Genomic DNA, 17515 nt, shown 5'->3' on the forward strand with positions numbered 1-17515 from the left:
GCAAACAGAGCCTTAGAGGGAGTCTTCGTGTTGGGTTGCAAATTGGATTCGAACCTGGCTGAACACACACCGCAGGGCTTGTGTATCATTACCTCTTCCCCCTTACCCTGCACCGCCAGACCCCAGGCAAATCCCAAGCCTTGCAAATGTGCTATTCGGAGGGTGCTGTGGTTTGTAGGTGGGGCGATTCTAAGGAAGGAGGCTGGAGGTGGGAACCCCACTAGCTGGAGCTGTTGAGATCCGGTGTCTTTTCACAGCTCTTCGCTCCCAGCGGCTCTACCATCATTTCGTACACTAGGCTTTGCTTACCTGTAATGGGGCCGTCTTGGATCGGGAGGTTGTGGTACCATGCAGAGGAGAATGGGCAATAGAGGTCCAAGGGGCCGCTGATCTGGCGGCACGTCCTCCTTCCTGTCTCCATCAGCACCAGCACACCCCAGCCTTGGGATCCAGGCCTGCTGAGGGTCTAGGATTTGTGACATCAGCCCACCTCACAGAGGCCTGCGGGTAATAGAGTAGTCATTTCTTGCGTTTTTCTTGTTTTATAATTTATTTTCTATTTCAGCATAGTTTATATACAATGTTGTGTTTGTTTGAGTTCTACAACAACTTGATGCAGTTATAAATGTAGCTGTACCTGTAGTATTTCGGATTCTTTTCCCTGTTAGTTTATTGATGAATATTGAGCAGCATTCCCTGTGCTATCAGGTGCTTCGTCGCTGACCATCTCTTTTTGATACATTAGTGTGTTTCTGTTAATCTGACCTCCTTCTTCATCCTTCCCCGATCCCCAATTTCCCCCTCTGGGAACTCTACACTTCTTTTTTCCGTTTGTGAACCTGTGTTTCCTTTGTATACTACATCCTTTGTATCCGTTTTTAGACTCCACATATAAGTGATATCCTGGGATATGTGTCTTTCTCTCTCTAATTTTCCAGAATTAGTGAGATCATCTACTGCTCCATCCATGTTGCACCGCCAGACCCCAGGCAAATCCCAAGCCTTGCAAATGTGCTATTCGGAGGGTGCTGTGGTTTGTAGGTGGGGCGATTCTAAGGAAGGAGGCTGGAGGTGGGAACCCCACTAGCAGGAGCTGTTGAGATCCGATGTGTTTTCACAGCTCTTCCCTCCCAGCGGGTCTACCATCATTTGTGTACACTAGGCTTTGCTTACCCATAAGAGGGCCGTGTTGGATTGAGAGATTGTGGTACCATGCAGAGGAGAATGGGCAATAGAGGTGCGAGGGGTCCCTGATCTGGTGGCACGTCCTTCTCCCTGTCTCCCTCAGGACCGGCGTACTCCAGCCTTGGGACCCAGGCTTGCTGAGGCTCTAGGGTTGTGACATCAGCCCACGTCACAGAGGCCTGAGGGTAATAGAGTAAGCATTTCTTGCCTTTTTCTTGTTTTATAATTTAATATATATTTTCTATTTCAGCATAGTTTATATACAATGTTGTGTCTGTTTGAGTTCTACAGCAACTGGATGCAGTTATAAATGTAGCTGTACCTGTAGTATTTCGGATTCTTTTCCCTGTTAGATTATTGAAGAATATTGAGTAGGGTTCCCTGTGCTATCAGGTGCTTCGTCGCTGACCATCTCTTTTTGATACATTAGTGTGTTTCTGTTAATCCCGACCTCCTTCTTCATCCTTCCCCGATCCCCAATTTCCCCCTCTGGGAACTCTACACTTCTTTTTTCCGTTTGTGAACCTGTGTTTCCTTTGTATACTACATCCTTTGTATCGGTTTTTAGACTCCACATATAAGTGATATCCTGGGATATGTGTTTTTCTGTCTCTAATTTTCCAGAATTAGTGAGATCATCTACTGCTCCATCCATGTTGCTGCAAATAGCATGGGTTCATTTTGTTGTCTGGATGAGTGAAAGTCGACGGAGTATAGGTAGCACAACATCTTTATCCATTGATCTCTCGCTGGACATTTCGGTCGTTTGCATGTGTTTGCTATGGTAAAGAGTTCCCCAATGACCGTTGGGGTGCAAGTGTTTTATTCCAATGATGGTATTCTGTGGTAATACGAACTGGAGTGGCTTTTCCGTATCTTGTGGTAGCTCCAGTTTTTAATTTAGTAAGGAGCTTGCCTACTGATCTCCATACTGACTGTTATCAATTTACATTCCCAACAACAGCATAGTAGGGTTCCCTTTTTTGCCTGCCCTCTTGAGCACTTACTCTTTTTAGGCTTTTTAAGGACTGCAGCCTGGGAACACCTCGTCTACGTTTCTTTGCATTTTCTAATCATGACAGATCCTGAGCATCTTTTCATTTGATGTGCTGTTTTTTAAACTACGTGTGAGTACCACTGAGCTCTTGAAACGTTTCTGCCTGAGGGTCGGGCCTGATTTGAATTCATTTCAGATTACCTAGCCAAGGACATTTCTCGAGGGCAGGGGTCATTGGCAGCCCCGCAGGGCTTGTGAGTGTTAAGTGCCCTTGAGCACAGTTTTTAAAGTTGTTGTTACAGGAAAGCGCCACAAGGCGGCAGCACTTCTTCGTGTCCTCTGTGTTAACTTGGGCAAACAGAGCCTTAGAGGGAGGCTTGGTGTTGGGTTGCAAATTGGAGTCGAACGTGGCTGAACACACACCGCAGGGCTTGTGTGTGTTTATCTCTTCCCCCTTCCCCTGCACCGCCAGACCCCAGGCAAATCCCAAGCCTTGCAAATGTGCTATTCGGAGGGTGCTGTGGTTTGTAGGTGGGGCGATTCTAAGGAAGGAGGCTGGAGGTGGGAACCCCACTAGCAGGAGCTGTTGAGATCCGGTGTCTTTTCACAGCTCTTCGCTCCCAGCGGCTCTACCAACATTTCATACACTAGGCTTTGCTTACCTGTAATGGGGCCGTCTTGGATCGGGAGGTTGTGGTACCATGCAGAGGAGAATGGGCAATAGAGGTCCAAGGGGCCGCTGATCTGGCGGCACGTCCTCCTTCCTGTCTCCATCAGCACCAGCACACCCCAGCCTTGGGATCCAGGCCTGCTGAGGGTCTAGGATTTGTGACATCATCCCACCTCACAGAGGCCTGCAGGTAATAGAGTAGGCATTTCTTGCCTTTTTCTTGTTTTATAATTTATTTTCTATTTCAGCATAGTTTATATACAATGTTGTGTTTGTTTGAGTTCTACAACAACTTGATGCAGTTATAAATGTAGCTGTAGCTGTAGTATTTCGGATTCTTTTCCCTGTTAGTTTATTGATGAATATTGAGCAGCATTCCCTGTGCTATCAGGTGCGTCATCATTGATGAACTCTTTTTGATACATTAGTGTGTTTCTGTTAATGCCAACCTCTTACTTCATCTTTCTCCGATCCCCAATTTCCCCCGATGGTAACTGTACATTTTCTGTCTCCGTTTGTGAGTCTGTGTTTGCTCTGTACATTACGTTCCTTGGTCTCCATTTTTCGACTGCACATGTAAGTGATATCCTGGGATATGTGTCTTTCTCTCTCTAATTTTCCAGAATTAGTGAGATCATCTGCTGCTCCATCCATGCTGCTACAAAGAGCATGAGTTCATTTTGTTGTCTGCATGAGTGACAGTCCAGGGAGTATAGGTAGCACAACCTCTTTATCCAATCATATCTCGCTGGACATTTTGGTCATTTGGGTGTCTTGGCTATGGCAAAGTGTACCACAACGACCGTTGAGGTGCAAGGGTTTTATTCCAATGATGGTATTCACTGGTTATACAAACTGGAGTGGACATGCCGACTCTCGTGGTAGCTCCAGTTTACAGTTTAGTAAGGAACTTGCCTACTGATCTCCATACTGGCTGTTAGCCATTTACATTTCCACCAACAGCATAGTAGCGTTCCGTTTTCTGCCTGCCCTCTTGAGCACTTACACTTTTTAGGCTTTTTGAGGACTGCAGGGAGGGAACACTTCGTTTACGTTTATTTGCATTCTCTAATCATGATAGATCCTGAACATCTTTTGATTTGATGTGCTGTTTTTTAAAAAGTGTGTGAGTACCACTGAGCTCTCGAAACATTTCTGCCTGGGAGTCGGGCCTGCTTTGAATTCATTTCTCATTACCTAGCCCAGGACATTTCTCGAGGGCAGGTGTCCTTTGCAGCCCCGCAGGCCTTGTGAATGTTAAGTGCCTTTCAGCACAGTTTTTCAAGTTGTTGTTTCGGGAAAGCGCCACAAGGCGGCAGCACTTCTTCGTGTGCTCTGTGTTAACTTGGGCAAACAGAGCCTTAGAGGGAGGCTTGGTGTTGGGTTGCAAATTGGATTCGAACGTGGCTGAACACACAGTGCAGGGCTTGTGTATCTTTACCTCTTCCCCCTTACCCTGCACCGCCAGACCCCAGGCAAATCCCAAGCCTTGCTAATGTGCTATTCGGAGGGTGCTGTGGTTCGTACTTGGGGCGATTCTAAGGAAGGAGGCTGGAGGTGGGAACCCCACTAGCAGGAGCTGTTGAGATCCGATGTGTTTTCACAGCTCTTCCCTCCCAGCGGGTCTACCATCATTTGTGTACACTAGGCTTTGCTTACCTGTAATGGGGCCGTCTTGGATCGGGAGGTTGTGGTACCATGCAGAGGAGAATGGGCAATAGAGGTGCGAGGGGTCCCTGATCTGGTGGCACGTCCTTCTCCCTGTCTCCCTCAGCACCGGCGTACTCCAGCCTTGGGACCCAGGCTTGCTGAGGCTCTAGGGTTGTGACATCAGCCCACGTCACAGAGGCCTGAGGGTAATAGAGTAAGCATTTCTTGCCTTTTTCTTGTTTTATAATTTAATATATATTTTCTATTTCAGCATAGTTTATATACAATGTTGTGTCTATTTGAGTTCTACAGCAACTGGATGCAGTTATAAATGTAGCTGTACCTGTAGTATTTCAGATTCTTTTCCCTGTTAGATTATTGAAGAATATTGAGTAGCGTTCCCTGTGCTATCAGGTGCTTCGTCGTTGACCATCTCTTTTTGATACATTAGTATGTTTCTGTTAATCCCGACCTCCTTCTTCATCCTTCCCCGATCCCCAATTTCCCCCTCTGGGAACTCTACACTTCTTTTTTCCGTTTGTGAACCTGTGTTTCCTTTGTATACTACATCCTTTGTATCCGTTTTTCGACTCCACATATAAGTGATATCCTGGGATATGTGTCTTTCTCTCTCTAATTTTCCAGAATTAGTGAGATCATCTACTGCTCCATCCATGTTGCTGCAAATAGCATGGGTTCATTTTGTTGTCTGGATGAGTGAAAGTCGACGGAGTATAGGTAGCACAACATCTTTATCCATTGATCTCTCGCTGGACATTTCGGTCGTTTGCATGTGTTTGCTATGGTAAAGAGTTCCCCAATGACCGTTGGGGTGCAAGTGTTTTATTCCAATGATGGTATTCTGTGGTAATACGAACTGGAGTGGCTTTTCCGTATCTTGTGGTAGCTCCAGTTTTTAATTTAGTAAGGAGCTTGCCTACTGATCTCCATACTGACTGTTATCAATTTACATTCCCAACAACAGCATAGTAGGGTTCCCTTTTTTGCCTGCCCTCTTGAGCACTTACTCTTTTTAGGCTTTTTAAGGACTGCAGCCTGGGAACACCTCATCTACGTTTCTTTGCATTTTCTAATCATGACAGATCCTGAGCATCTTTTCATTTGATGTGCTGTTTTTTAAACTACGTGTGAGTACCACTGAGCTCTTGAAACGTTTCTGCCTGAGGGTCGGGCCTGATTTGAATTCATTTCAGATTACCTAGCCAAGGACATTTCTCGAGGGCAGGGGTCATTGGCAGCCCCGCAGGGCTTGTGAGTGTTAAGTGCCCTTGAGCACAGTTTTTAAAGTTGTTGTTACAGGAAAGCGCCACAAGGCGGCAGCACTTCTTCGTGTCCTCTGTGTTAACTTGGGCAAACAGAGCCTTAGAGGGAGGCTTGGTGTTGGGTTGCAAATTGGAGTCGAACGTGGCTGAACACACACCGCAGGGCTTGTGTGTGTTTATCTCTTCCCCCTTCCCCTGCACCGCCAGACCCCAGGCAAATCCCAAGCCTTGCAAATGTGCTATTCGGAGGGTGCTGTGGTTTGTAGGTGGGGCGATTCTAAGGAAGGAGGCTGGAGGTGGGAACCCCACTAGCAGGAGCTGTTGAGATCCGGTGTCTTTTCACAGCTCTTCGCTCCCAGCGGCTCTACCAACATTTCATACACTAGGCTTTGCTTACCTGTAATGGGGCCGTCTTGGATCGGGAGGTTGTGGTACCATGCAGAGGAGAATGGGCAATAGAGGTCCAAGGGGCCGCTGATCTGGCGGCACGTCCTCCTTCCTGTCTCCATCAGCACCAGCACACCCCAGCCTTGGGATCCAGGCCTGCTGAGGGTCTAGGATTTGTGACATCATCCCACCTCACAGAGGCCTGCAGGTAATAGAGTAGGCATTTCTTGCCTTTTTCTTGTTTTATAATTTATTTTCTATTTCAGCATAGTTTATATACAATGTTGTGTTTGTTTGAGTTCTACAACAACTTGATGCAGTTATAAATGTAGCTGTAGCTGTAGTATTTCGGATTCTTTTCCCTGTTAGTTTATTGATGAATATTGAGCAGCATTCCCTGTGCTATCAGGTGCGTCATCATTGATGAACTCTTTTTGATACATTAGTGTGTTTCTGTTAATGCCAACCTCTTACTTCATCTTTCTCCGATCCCCAATTTCCCCCGATGGTAACTGTACATTTTCTGTCTCCGTTTGTGAGTCTGTGTTTGCTCTGTACATTACGTTCCTTGGTCTCCATTTTTCGACTGCACATGTAAGTGATATCCTGGGATATGTGTCTTTCTCTCTCTAATTTTCCAGAATTAGTGAGATCATCTGCTGCTCCATCCATGCTGCTACAAAGAGCATGAGTTCATTTTGTTGTCTGCATGAGTGACAGTCCAGGGAGTATAGGTAGCACAACCTCTTTATCCAATCATATCTCGCTGGACATTTTGGTCATTTGGGTGTCTTGGCTATGGCAAAGTGTACCACAACGACCGTTGAGGTGCAAGGGTTTTATTCCAATGATGGTATTCACTGGTTATACAAACTGGAGTGGACATGCCGACTCTCGTGGTAGCTCCAGTTTACAGTTTAGTAAGGAACTTGCCTACTGATCTCCATACTGGCTGTTAGCCATTTACATTTCCACCAACAGCATAGTAGCGTTCCGTTTTCTGCCTGCCCTCTTGAGCACTTACACTTTTTAGGCTTTTTGAGGACTGCAGGGAGGGAACACTTCGTTTACGTTTATTTGCATTCTCTAATCATGATAGATCCTGAACATCTTTTGATTTGATGTGCTGTTTTTTAAAAAGTGTGTGAGTACCACTGAGCTCTCGAAACATTTCTGCCTGGGAGTCGGGCCTGCTTTGAATTCATTTCTCATTACCTAGCCCAGGACATTTCTCGAGGGCAGGTGTCCTTTGCAGCCCCGCAGGCCTTGTGAATGTTAAGTGCCTTTCAGCACAGTTTTTCAAGTTGTTGTTTCGGGAAAGCGCCACAAGGCGGCAGCACTTCTTCGTGTGCTCTGTGTTAACTTGGGCAAACAGAGCCTTAGAGGGAGGCTTGGTGTTGGGTTGCAAATTGGATTCGAACGTGGCTGAACACACAGTGCAGGGCTTGTGTATCTTTACCTCTTCCCCCTTACCCTGCACCGCCAGACCCCAGGCAAATCCCAAGCCTTGCTAATGTGCTATTCGGAGGGTGCTGTGGTTCGTACTTGGGGCGATTCTAAGGAAGGAGGCTGGAGGTGGGAACCCCACTAGCAGGAGCTGTTGAGATCCGATGTGTTTTCACAGCTCTTCCCTCCCAGCGGGTCTACCATCATTTGTGTACACTAGGCTTTGCTTACCTGTAATGGGGCCGTCTTGGATCGGGAGGTTGTGGTACCATGCAGAGGAGAATGGGCAATAGAGGTGCGAGGGGTCCCTGATCTGGTGGCACGTCCTTCTCCCTGTCTCCCTCAGCACCGGCGTACTCCAGCCTTGGGACCCAGGCTTGCTGAGGCTCTAGGGTTGTGACATCAGCCCACGTCACAGAGGCCTGAGGGTAATAGAGTAAGCATTTCTTGCCTTTTTCTTGTTTTATAATTTAATATATATTTTCTATTTCAGCATAGTTTATATACAATGTTGTGTCTATTTGAGTTCTACAGCAACTGGATGCAGTTATAAATGTAGCTGTACCTGTAGTATTTCAGATTCTTTTCCCTGTTAGATTATTGAAGAATATTGAGTAGCGTTCCCTGTGCTATCAGGTGCTTCGTCGTTGACCATCTCTTTTTGATACATTAGTATGTTTCTGTTAATCCCGACCTCCTTCTTCATCCTTCCCCGATCCCCAATTTCCCCCTCTGGGAACTCTACACTTCTTTTTTCCGTTTGTGAACCTGTGTTTCCTTTGTATACTACATCCTTTGTATCCGTTTTTCGACTCCACATATAAGTGATATCCTGGGATATGTGTCTTTCTCTCTCTAATTTTCCAGAATTAGTGAGATCATCTACTGCTCCATCCATGTTGCTGCAAATAGCATGGGTTCATTTTGTTGTCTGGATGAGTGAAAGTCGACGGAGTATAGGTAGCACAACATCTTTATCCATTGATCTCTCGCTGGACATTTCGGTCGTTTGCATGTGTTTGCTATGGTAAAGAGTTCCCCAATGACCGTTGGGGTGCAAGTGTTTTATTCCAATGATGGTATTCTGTGGTAATACGAACTGGAGTGGCTTTTCCGTATCTTGTGGTAGCTCCAGTTTTTAATTTAGTAAGGAGCTTGCCTACTGATCTCCATACTGACTGTTATCAATTTACATTCCCAACAACAGCATAGTAGGGTTCCCTTTTTTGCCTGCCCTCTTGAGCACTTACTCTTTTTAGGCTTTTTAAGGACTGCAGCCTGGGAACACCTCATCTACGTTTCTTTGCATTTTCTAATCATGACAGATCCTGAGCATCTTTTCATTTGATGTGCTGTTTTTTAAACTACGTGTGAGTACCACTGAGCTCTTGAAACGTTTCTGCCTGAGGGTCGGGCCTGATTTGAATTCATTTCAGATTACCTAGCCAAGGACATTTCTCGAGGGCAGGGGTCATTGGCAGCCCCGCAGGGCTTGTGAGTGTTAAGTGCCCTTGAGCACAGTTTTTAAAGTTGTTGTTACAGGAAAGCGCCACAAGGCGGCAGCACTTCTTCGTGTCCTCTGTGTTAACTTGGGCAAACAGAGCCTTAGAGGGAGGCTTGGTGTTGGGTTGCAAATTGGAGTCGAACGTGGCTGAACACACACCGCAGGGCTTGTGTGTGTTTATCTCTTCCCCCTTCCCCTGCACCGCCAGACCCCAGGCAAATCCCAAGCCTTGCAAATGTGCTATTCGGAGGGTGCTGTGGTTTGTAGGTGGGGCGATTCTAAGGAAGGAGGCTGGAGGTGGGAACCCCACTAGCAGGAGCTGTTGAGATCCGGTGTCTTTTCACAGCTCTTCGCTCCCAGCGGCTCTACCAACATTTCATACACTAGGCTTTGCTTACCTGTAATGGGGCCGTCTTGGATCGGGAGGTTGTGGTACCATGCAGAGGAGAATGGGCAATAGAGGTCCAAGGGGCCGCTGATCTGGCGGCACGTCCTCCTTCCTGTCTCCATCAGCACCAGCACACCCCAGCCTTGGGATCCAGGCCTGCTGAGGGTCTAGGATTTGTGACATCAGCCCACCTCACAGAGGCCTGCGGGTAATAGAGTAGGCATTTCTTGCCTTTTTCTTGTTTTATAATTTATTTTCTATTTCAGCATAGTTTATATACAATGTTGTGTTTGTTTGAGTTCTACAACAACTTGATGCAGTTATAAATGTAGCTGTAGCTGTAGTATTTCGGATTCTTTTCCCTGTTAGTTTATTGATGAATATTGAGCAGCATTCCCTGTGCTATCAGGTGCGTCGTCATTGATGAACTCTTTTTGATACATTAGTGTGTTTCTGTTAATGCCAACCTCTTACTTCATCTTTCTCCGATCCCCAATTTCCCCCGATGGTAACTGTACATTTTCTGTCTCCGTTTGTGAGTCTGTGTTTGCTCTGTACATTACGTTCCTTGGTCTCCATTTTTCGACTGCACATGTAAGTGATATCCTGGGATATGTGTCTTTCTCTCTCTAATTTTCCAGAATTAGTGAGATCATCTACTGCTCCATCCATGCTGCTACAAATAGCATGAGTTCATTTTGTTGTCTGGATGAGTGACAGTCCAGGGAGTATAGGTAGCAAAACATCTTTATCCATTGATCTCTCGCTGGACATTTCGGTCGTTTGCATGTCTTGGCTATTGTAAAGAGTTCCCCAATGACCGTTGGGGTGCAAGTGTTTTATTCCAATGATGGTATTCTGTGATAATACGAACGGGAGTGGCGTTTTTGTATCTCGTGGTAGCTCCAGTTTTTAGTTTAGTAAGGAACTTGCCTACTGATCTCCATACTGACTGTTATCAATTTATATTCCCACAAACAGCATAGTAGGGTTCCCTTTTTTGCCTGCCCTCTTGAGCACTTACTATTTTTAGGCTTTTTGAGGACTGCAGCCAGGGAACACCTCGTCTACGTTTCTTGGCATTCTCTAATCATGACAGATCCTGAGCATCTTTTCATTTGATGTGCTGTTTTTTAAACTACGTGTGAGTACCACTGAGCTCTTGAAACATTTCTGCCTGAGAGTCGGGCCTGATTTGAATTCATTTCAGATTACCTAGCCAACGACATTTCTGGAAGGCAGGGGTCATTTGCGTCCCCGCAGGTTGCAGGCCTTGTGAGTGTTAAGTGCCCTTGAGCACAGTTTTTAAAGTTGTTGTTACAGGAAAGCGCCACAAGGCGGCAGCACTTCTTCGTGTCCTCTGTGTTAACTTGGGCAAACACAGCCTTAGAGGGAGTCTTCGTGTTGGGTTGCAAATTGGATTCGAACCTGGCTGAACACACACCGCAGGGCTTGTGTATCTTTACCTCTTCCCCCTTCCCCTGCACCGCCAGACCCCAGGCAAATCCCAAGCCTTGCAAATGTGCTATTCGGAGGGTGCTGTGGTTTGTAGGTGGGGCGATTCTAAGGAAGGAGGCTGGAGGTGGGAACCCCACTAGCAGGAGCTGTTGAGATCCGATGTCTTTTCACAGCTCTTCGCTCCCAGCGGCTCTACCATCATTTCGTACACTAGGCTTTGCTTACCTGTAATGGGGCCGTCTTGGATCGGGAGGTTGTGGTACCATGCAGAGGAGAATGGGCAATAGAGGTCCAAGGGGCCGCTGATCTGGCGGCACGTCCTCCTTCCTGTCTCCATCAGCACCAGCACACCCCAGCCTTGGGATCCAGGCCTGCTGAGGGTCTAGGATTTGTGACATCAGCCCACCTCACAGAGGCCTGCGGGTAATAGAGTAGGCATTTCTTGCCTTTTTCTTGTTTTATAATTTATTTTCTATTTCAGCATAGTTTATATACAATGTTGTGTTTGTTTGAGTTCTACAACAACTTGATGCAGTTATAAATGTAGCTGTACCTGTAGTATTTCGGATTCTTTTCCCTGTTAGTTTATTGATGAATATTGAGCAGCATTCCCTGTGCTATCAGGTGCTTCGTCGCTGACCATCTCTTTTTGATACATTAGTGTGTTTCTGTTAATCTGACCTCCTTCTTCATCCTTCCCCGATCCCCAATTTCCCCCTCTGGGAACTCTACACTTCTTTTTTCCGTTTGTGAACCTGTGTTTCCTTTGTATACTACATCCTTTGTATCCGTTTTTAGACTCCACATATAAATGATATCCTGGGATATGTGTCTTTCTCTCTCTAATTTTCCAGAATTAGTGAGATCATCTACTGCTCCATCCATGTTGCACCGCCAGACCCCAGGCAAATCCCAAGCCTTGCAAATGTGCTATTCGGAGGGTGCTGTGGTTTGTAGGTGGGGCGATTCTAAGGAAGGAGGCTGGAGGTGGGAACCCCACTAGCAGGAGCTGTTGAGATCCGATGTGTTTTCACAGCTCTTCCCTCCCAGCGGGTCTACCATCATTTGTGTACACTAGGCTTTGCTTACCCATAAGAGGGCCGTGTTGGATTGAGAGATTGTGGTACCATGCAGAGGAGAATGGGCAATAGAGGTGCGAGGGGTCCCTGATCTGGTGGCACGTCCTTCTCCCTGTCTCCCTCAGGACCGGCGTACTCCAGCCTTGGGACCCAGGCTTGCTGAGGCTCTAGGGTTGTGACATCAGCCCACGTCACAGAGGCCTGAGGGTAATAGAGTAAGCATTTCTTGCCTTTTTCTTGTTTTATAATTTAATATATATTTTCTATTTCAGCATAGTTTATATACAATGTTGTGTCTGTTTGAGTTCTACAGCAACTGGATGCAGTTATAAATGTAGCTGTACCTGTAGTATTTTGGATTCTTTTCCCTGTTAGATTATTGAAGAATATTGAGTAGGGTTCCCTGTGCTATCAGGTGCTTCGTCGCTGACCATCTCTTTTTGATACATTAGTGTGTTTCTGTTAATCCCGACCTCCTTCTTCATCCTTCCCCGATCCCCAATTTCCCCCTCTGGGAACTCTACACTTCTTTTTTCCGTTTGTGAACCTGTGTTTCCTTTGTATACTACATCCTTTGTATCGGTTTTTAGACTCCACATATAAGTGATATCCTGGGATATGTGTTTTTCTGTCTCTAATTTTCCAGAATTAGTGAGATCATCTACTGCTCCATCCATGTTGCTGCAAATAGCATGGGTTCATTTTGTTGTCTGGATGAGTGAAAGTCGACGGAGTATAGGTAGCACAACATCTTTATCCATTGATCTCTCGCTGGACATTTCGGTCGTTTGCATGTGTTTGCTATGGTAAAGAGTTCCCCAATGACCGTTGGGGTGCAAGTGTTTTATTCCAATGATGGTATTCTGTGGTAATACGAACTGGAGTGGCTTTTCCGTATCTTGTGGTAGCTCCAGTTTTTAATTTAGTAAGGAGCTTGCCTACTGATCTCCATACTGACTGTTATCAATTTACATTCCCAACAACAGCATAGTAGGGTTCCCTTTTTTGCCTGCCCTCTTGAGCACTTACTCTTTTTAGGCTTTTTAAGGACTGCAGCCAGGGAACACCTCGTCTACGTTTCTTTGCATTTTCTAATCATGACAGATCCTGAGCATCTTTTCATTTGATGTGCTGTTTTTTAAACTACGTGTGAGTACCACTGAGCTCTTGAAACGTTTCTGCCTGAGGGTCGGGCCTGATTTGAATTCATTTCAGATTACCTAGCCAAGGACATTTCTCGAGGGCAGGGGTCATTGGCAGCCCCGCAGGGCTTGTGAGTGTTAAGTGCCCTTGAGCACAGTTTTTAAAGTTGTTGTTACAGGAAAGCGCCACAAGGCGGCAGCACTTCTTCGTGTCCTCTGTGTTAACTTGGGCAAACAGAGCCTTAGAGGGAGGCTTGGTGTTGGGTTGCAAATTGGAGTCGAACGTGGCTGAACACACACCGCAGGGCTTGTGTGTGTTTATCTCTTCCCCCTTCCCCTGCACCGCCAGACCCCAGGCAAATCCCAAGCCTTGCAAATGTGCTATTCGGAGGGTGCTGTGGTTTGTAGGTGGGGCGATTCTAAGGAAGGAGGCTGGAGGTGGGAACCCCACTAGCAGGAGCTGTTGAGATCCGGTGTCTTTTCACAGCTCTTCGCTCCCAGCGGCTCTACCAACATTTCATACACTAGGCTTTGCTTACCTGTAATGGGGCCGTCTTGGATCGGGAGGTTGTGGTACCATGCAGAGGAGAATGGGCAATAGAGGTCCAAGGGGCCGCTGATCTGGCGGCACGTCCTCCTTCCTGTCTCCATCAGCACCAGCACACCCCAGCCTTGGGATCCAGGCCTGCTGAGGGTCTAGGATTTGTGACATCAGCCCACCTCACAGAGGCCTGCGGGTAATAGAGTAGGCATTTCTTGCCTTTTTCTTGTTTTATAATTTATTTTCTATTTCAGCATAGTTTATATACAATGTTGTGTTTGTTTGAGTTCTACAACAACTTGATGCAGTTATAAATGTAGCTGTAGCTGTAGTATTTCGGATTCTTTTCCCTGTTAGTTTATTGATGAATATTGAGCAGCATTCCCTGTGCTATCAGGTGCGTCGTCATTGATGAACTCTTTTTGATACATTAGTGTGTTTCTGTTAATGCCAACCTCTTACTTCATCTTTCTCCGATCCCCAATTTCCCCCGATGGTAACTGTACATTTTCTGTCTCCGTTTGTGAGTCTGTGTTTGCTCTGTACATTACGTTCCTTGGTCTCCATTTTTCGACTGCACATGTAAGTGATATCCTGGGATATGTGTCTTTCTCTCTCTAATTTTCCAGAATTAGTGAGATCATCTACTGCTCCATCCATGCTGCTACAAATAGCATGAGTTCATTTTGTTGTCTGGATGAGTGACAGTCCAGGGAGTATAGGTAGCAAAACATCTTTATCCATTGATCTCTCGCTGGACATTTCGGTCGTTTGCATGTCTTGGCTATTGTAAAGAGTTCCCCAATGACCGTTGGGGTGCAAGTGTTTTATTCCAATGATGGTATTCTGTGATAATACGAACTGGAGTGGCGTTTTTGTATCTCGTGGTAGCTCCAGTTTTTAGTTTAGTAAGGAACTTGCCTACTGATCTCCATACTGACTGTTATCAATTTATATTCCCACAAACAGCATAGTAGGGTTCCCTTTTTTGCCTGCCCTCTTGAGCACTTACTATTTTTAGGCTTTTTGAGGACTGCAGCCAGGGAACACCTCGTCTACGTTTCTTGGCATTCTCTAATCATGACAGATCCTGAGCATCTTTTCATTTGATGTGCTGTTTTTTAAACTACGTGTGAGTACCACTGAGCTCTTGAAACATTTCTGCCTGAGAGTCGGGCCTGATTTGAATTCATTTCAGATTACCTAGCCAACGACATTTCTGGAAGGCAGGGGTCATTTGCGTCCCCGCAGGTTGCAGGCCTTGTGAGTGTTAAGTGCCCTTGAGCACAGTTTTTAAAGTTGTTGTTACAGGAACGCGCCACAAGGCGGCAGCACTTCTTCGTGTGCTCTGTGTTAACTTGGGCAAACACAGCCTTAGAGGGAGTCTTCGTGTTGGGTTGCAAATTGGATTCGAACCTGGCTGAACACACACCGCAGGGCTTGTGTATCATTACCTCTTCCCCCTTACCCTGCACCGCCAGACCCCAGGCAAATCCCAAGCCTTGCAAATGTGCTATTCGGAGGGTGCTGTGGTTTGTAGGTGGGGCGATTCTAAGGAAGGAGGCTGCAGGTGGGAACCCCACTAGCAGGAGCTGTGGAGATCCGGTGTGTTTTCACAGCTCTTCCCTCCCAGCGGGTCTAGCATCATTTGGGTACACTAGGCTTTGCTTACCTGTAAGAGGGCCGTCTTGGATCGGGTGGTTGTGGTACCATGCAGAGGAGAATGGACAATAGAGGTCCAAGGGGCCGCTGAGCTGGTGGCACGTCCTCCTTCCTGTCTCCCTCAGCACCAGCATACCCTAGCCTTGGGACCCAGGCCTGCTGAGGCTCTAGGGTTGTGACATCAGCCCACGTCACAGAGGCCTGAGGGTAATAGAGTAGGCATTTCTTGCCTTTTTCTTGTTTTATAACTTAATATTTATTTTCTATTTCAGCATAGTTTATATACAATGTTGTGTCTGTTTGAGTTCTACAACAACTCGATGCAGTTATAAATATAGCTGTACCTGTAGTATTTCGGATTCTTTTCCCTGTTAGTTTGTTGAAGAATATTGAGTAGCATTCCCTGTGCTATCAGGTGCTTCATCGTTGACCATCTCTTTTTGATACATTAGTGTGTTACTGTTAATGCCAACCTCTTACTTCATCTTTCTCCGATCCCCAATTTCCCCCGATGGTAACTCTACGTTTCGTGTCTCCGTTTGTGAGTCTGTGTTTGCTCTGTACATTACGTTCCTTGGTCTCCATTTTTCGACTGCACATGTAAGTGATATCCTGGGATATGTGTCTTTCTCTCTCTAATTTTCCAGAATTAGTGAGATCATCTGCTGCTCCATCCATGCTGCTACAAAGAGCATGAGTTCATTTTGTTGTCTGCATGAGTGACAGTCCAGGGAGTATAGGTAGCACAACCTCTTTATCCAATCATATCTCGCTGGACATTTTGGTCATTTGGGTGTCTTGGCTATGGCAAAGTGTACCACAACGACCGTTGAGGTGCAAGGGTTTTATTCCAATGATGGTATTCACTGGTTATACAAACTGGAGTGGACATGCCGACTCTCGTGGTAGCTCCAGTTTACAGTTTAGTAAGGAACTTGCCTACTGATCTCCATACTGGCTGTTAGCCATTTACATTTCCACCAACAGCATAGTAGCGTTCCGTTTTCTGCCTGCCCTCTTGAGCACTTACACTTTTTAGGCTTTTTGAGGACTGCAGGGAGGGAACACTTCGTTTACGTTTATTTGCATTCTCTAATCATGATAGATCCTGAACATCTTTTGATTTGATGTGCTGTTTTTTAAAAAGTGTGTGAGTACCACTGAGCTCTCGAAACATTTCTGCCTGGGAGTCGGGCCTGCTTTGAATTCATTTCTCATTACCTAGCCCAGGACATTTCTCGAGGGCAGGTGTCCTTTGCAGCCCCGCAGGCCTTGTGAATGTTAAGTGCCTTTCAGCACAGTTTTTCAAGTTGTTGTTTCGGGAAAGCGCCACAAGGCGGCAGCACTTCTTCGTGTCCTCTGTGTTAACTTGGGCAAACAGAGCCTTAGAGGGAGGCTTGGTGTTGGGTTGCAAATTGGATTCGAACGTGGCTGAACACACAGTGCAGGGCTTGTGTATCTTTACCTCTTCCCCCTTACCCTGCACCGCCAGACCCCAGGCAAATCCCAAGCCTTGCTAATGTGCTATTCGGAGGGTGCTGTGGTTCGTAGTTGGGGCGATTCTAAGGAAGGAGGCTGGAGGTGGGAACCCCACTAGCAGGAGCTGTTGAGATCCGATGTGTTTTCACAGCTCTTCCCTCCCAGCGGGTCTACCATCATTTGTGTACACTAGGCTTTGCTTACCCGTAAGAGGGCTGTGTTGGATTGAGAGATTGTGGTACCATGCAGAGGAGAATGGGCAATAGAGGTGCGAGGGGTCCCTGATCTGGTGGCACGTCCTTCTCCCTGTCTCCCTCAGCACCGGCGTACTCCAGCCTTGGGACCCAGGCTTGCTGAGGCTCTAGGGTTGTGACATCAGCCCACGTCACAGAGGCCTGAGGGTAATAGAGTAAGCATTTCTTGCCTTTTTCTTGTTTTATAATTTAATATATATTTTCTATTTCAGCATAGTTTATATACAATGTTGTGTCTATTTGAGTTCTACAGCAACTGGATGCAGTTATAAATGTAGCTGTACCTGTAGTATTTCGGATTCTTTTCCCTGTTAGATTATTGAAGAATATTGAGTAGCGTTCCCTGTGCTATCAGGTGCTTCGTCGTTGACCATCTCTTTTTGATACATT

This window comes from Eubalaena glacialis, chromosome 7 (assembly GCF_028564815.1).
Source record: "Eubalaena glacialis isolate mEubGla1 chromosome 7, mEubGla1.1.hap2.+ XY, whole genome shotgun sequence".
Classification (NCBI taxonomy): domain Eukaryota; kingdom Metazoa; phylum Chordata; class Mammalia; order Artiodactyla; family Balaenidae; genus Eubalaena; species Eubalaena glacialis.